Raw genomic sequence first — 4,047 nt, forward strand, 5'->3', positions numbered from 1 at the left:
TTAACACACCGCAAACAACCGCAAACAGTCCATTTGCACAACCGCAAACTCCCCATTTGCACAAGGTTGGATACCAAGCAAGCCATGTCCCGTTCCTTGTCCTCACTGATGTCATTGAAGGTCTCTTCCTCCACCCAGCCACGTACAACACCAAGGGTCCCCGAAAGGTGACAACAAGCCCCCTGGGACGCCTGCTGTGGTTGGTCTTCCACCTCCTCAAAGCCACCTTCCTCCTCTGACTCCTCTTCTTCAGATTCCTCTCTCTGCGTTATTATAAGCTGTGTTAAGTAGTACTATTCTTATCAGTTTAATCCCTGTTATGTCCCCTATCAGGGGACGTGTATATGGCATCGATTTTAGGAACGGGGAGATGGAAAAAGATTCTTGGTCGGTCCTCCTACTTCAAATTTGGGGCACTGCGCGTGCAATCTAATGTGCCGCCAGATAGTTGTGGTGTGTTATGTTGTTCTATTCTTATCAGTTTAATCCCTGTTACGTCCCCCTGGAACGCCTCAGACTCCACCAGCTTGTATGGTAAAAGCTGGCGGGCTAAGAGTTCAGAAAAGCCAGCTGTCAGACGCCGGGCAAGGGGGTGACTTTGTGACATTGGCTTCTTACGCTCAAACATGTCCTTGACAGACACCTGACTGTGGGCAGATGAGCAGGAACTGCTCAAGGCGAGAGACGGAGTGGCGGATGGTTGAGAGGGGGCAAGGAGGACAGCAGTGGTTGATGTGGCTGAAGATGCTGGACCAGGAGGAGGATGGTGGCTTTGAGTTTGTGTGCTGCTTCTACTTGTCATCATGTGTTGATCCCATAGGCGTTTGCGATGTGCGATCATGTGCCTTCGCAAAGCAGTTGTACCTAGGTGGGTGTTGGACTTCCCACAACTCAGTTTCTTTTGGCACAGGTTGCAAATGGCATCGCTGTTGTCAGAGGCAGACACACAAAAAAAATGCCACACTGCTGAGCTCTGCAATGACGGCATTCTGGTGGTGGCAACAGCATGCGTTGATTGGCGTGCTGTCTGGCTGACCCCGGGTGCCGATGCATGCTGTCTGACTGTGCCACTAGCTCCTTGCGACGACCTCCCCCTGCTTCCAACTCGTCTCCTCCTCCTCTCTGTCTCCCCATCTGAACTTTCCCCCTGTTCTTCTTCTCTTCGAGCGGGCACCCACGTGACATCCACGGACACATCGTCATCATCAACCGCTTCACTTGTATCTGACAACTCAGCAAAGGAAGCAGCAGCGGGTACAACATCATCATCATCATCACACCGTACGTCCATGTGTGTAATGCTGCCTGACTGAGACATATCCCTGTTATCTACATCCTCTGGCAATAATGGTTGCGCATCACTCTGACAGATCAAGTGAAGGGGCTGTAGTGCTAGTGTTGGTGGTGGTGGCAGGCGGGCGAGTGGTAACTTGGTGCCCAAAGCTGAGCTGGAGGAGGATGGTGCGTCAAGGTTCCGAGCGGAAGCTGTAGAAGATTGGGTGTCCTGTGTTAGCCAGTCAACTATGTCCTCAGAACTTTTCGAGTTCAGGGTACGTGGCCTCTGAACACTGGGCATTAGTCTAGGGCCAAAGGGAATCACAGCACCACGACCACGACGGCCCCTGCGGGGTGGCCTGCCTCTGCCTGTCATTTTTTTTTAATTAGTTAAGTTGTACTATGCATGCAAGCTACTGTGACACAAGATATGAGTTGCGCTGAAGTGACACTATGCACTGCTCTGGGCCTTAAACACACACACAAACACGTGTGTAACTGACTGCTATTTATTCAGTCAAAATAGTTTTTTTTATTTAAATGGAATCGAATGTGACACCAGATATGAATGGCGCTGAAGTAACACTATGCACTGCACTGGGCCTTAAACACACAAACACGTGTGTAAAAGACTGCTATTTATTCAGCCAAAATTGTTTTTTATTCTTTAAATGGAATTGAATGTGACACCAGATATGAATGGCGCTGAAGTGACACTATGAACTGCACTGGGCCTTAAACACACAAACACGTGTGTAACTGACTGCTATTTATTCAGGCCATGGCACTAACCGCCCAACTTTCTAAGTTACTGGCGGTTGAAATGTTGCCACTTAGGCTTGTGGACACCGAGGCCTTTCGCGGCCTAATGTCAGCGGCCGTCCCTCGGTGCTCAGTCCCCAGCTGCCACTATTTTTCCCGGTGTGCCGTCCCCGCGTTACACCAGCATGTGTCTGCTAACATCACACGTGCCCTGACCAACGCAGTTACTGCTAAGGTCCACCTAACGACTGACACATGGACAAGTGCTTGTGGCCAGGGACGCTACATTTCCCTGATGGCACACTGGGTGAACGTAGTGGAGGCTGGGAGTGACTTGTACCCTGGGATGGCACAGGTGCTATCGACGCCCAGGATTGCGGGCCCTACTTCCATCAGGGTTACCGCCAGCACCTATGTAAGTGGCTCCTCCTCCTCCGCCTCCTCCTCCATTTTCACCTCCGATTTCTCCGCGTGCAGCACCAGTCAGCCATCAGCTGGTAGCTGGAAGCAGTGTAGCACTGCTGTGGGGATGCGTCAACAGGCCGTGCTGAAGATGATATGCTTAGGGGATAAACAGCACACCGCCGCAGAGCTGTGGCAGGGGATAAGAGACCAGACTGAGCTGTGGCTCTCGCCACTCAACCTGCAACCAGGCATGGTTGTGTGTGATAATGGGCGTAACTTGGTGGCAGCTTTGGAGCTCGGCAAGTTCACACACATCCCATGCCTAGCCCACATCTTTAACTTAGTGGTTCAGCGGTTTCTGGAAACCTACCCCAATTTGCCCGAGCTACTGGCGAAGGTGCGCCGCGTGTGTACACATTTCCGCAAGTCATCAACAGCTTCAGCCGTTCTGTTGATGCTGCAGCAGCGCTTGAAATTGCCAGCTCACCGGCTGTTGTGCGACGTGAGCACGCGCTGGAACTTCACATTACACATGTTGGCCAGGCTTTGTGAGCAGCAAAGGGCAGTAATGGAATACCAGCTGCAGCACGGTCGTCGCCTTTCCAGTCAGCTTCCGCTCTTCACAAGCGAGGGGTGGGCATGGATGTCTGACCTCTGTGAAGTGTTAAGAAACTTTGAGGAATCGACACAGATGGTGAACGGCGATAACACTATGGTCAGTGTAACCATCCCACTTCTGTGTCTACTCAAACGCTCGCTGCTCACAATTAAGGCTGACGCTGTTCGTGGGGAAGAGTTGGAAATGGGGGAAGAAGACATGACCCTGGGTGATAGCCAGAACACCTTCAGTTTGTCTTCTCAGCGCGTATTGGAGGAGGAGGAGGAGCAGGAGACGGTTGCCTCCGCTACAAAGGGTAGTAGCCATGGAACTTTAATTCCATCTGTTCAGCGTGGGTGGACAGAAGAGGAGGAAGAGGATGAGGAGATGGACAGTTATCCTCCTGATAACGACAGCAAAGTCTTGCCCACTGGTACTCTGGCACACATAGCTGACTTCATGTTAGGCTGCCTTTCCAGTGACCCCCGTGTTATACGCATTTTAGATAACAGGGATTACTGGGTGTTCACCCTTCTGGACCCTCGCTACAAAAAGAACTTCTCATCTCTCATTCCTCCGGTGGAGAGGACGAGCAAAATGGTGCTATACCAGAAGTTCCTTGTTGACAGATTGCTGCAAATATTTCCATCTGACAGCGCTGGCAGCAGAGTCCGTACTTCCTTGGGCAACCGAGGTAGGGAGACAAGGGGAACACACAGCACTTCCAGCAAAGGCAGGGCAACACTCTCCAAGGCCTGGGACAGTTTTATGACACCCCGTCAGCACCCTCAACATGATGCACGTCCTGGTGTCACAAGGAGGGAAAAGTTTTGGAAGATGGTAAAGGAGTACGTAGCAGACCGTGTCAGCGTCCTCAGTGATCCCTCAGTGCCTTATAACTATTGGGTGTCCAAGCTGGACACGTGGCACAAACTGGCGCTCTATGCCTTGGAGGTGCTGGCCTGCCGCCAGCATTTTGTCTGGTGGCATTATAACAGATAAGCGTA

At 51.6% G+C, this 4,047-nt stretch overlaps 1 non-coding gene across 1 annotated transcript; it reads left to right on the forward strand.

The window, feature by feature from the left end:
* The first annotated feature begins 253 nt into the window (after positions 1–253).
* Positions 254–452, forward strand: LOC121002959. The gene has a single exon (XR_005779361.1). It is a non-coding gene; the product is annotated as a U2 spliceosomal RNA (small nuclear RNA).
* The last annotated feature ends 3,595 nt before the right edge of the window (positions 453–4,047 follow it).

Source organism: Bufo bufo, chromosome 5 (genome assembly GCF_905171765.1).
Source record: "Bufo bufo chromosome 5, aBufBuf1.1, whole genome shotgun sequence".
Taxonomy (NCBI): Eukaryota; Metazoa; Chordata; class Amphibia; order Anura; family Bufonidae; genus Bufo; species Bufo bufo.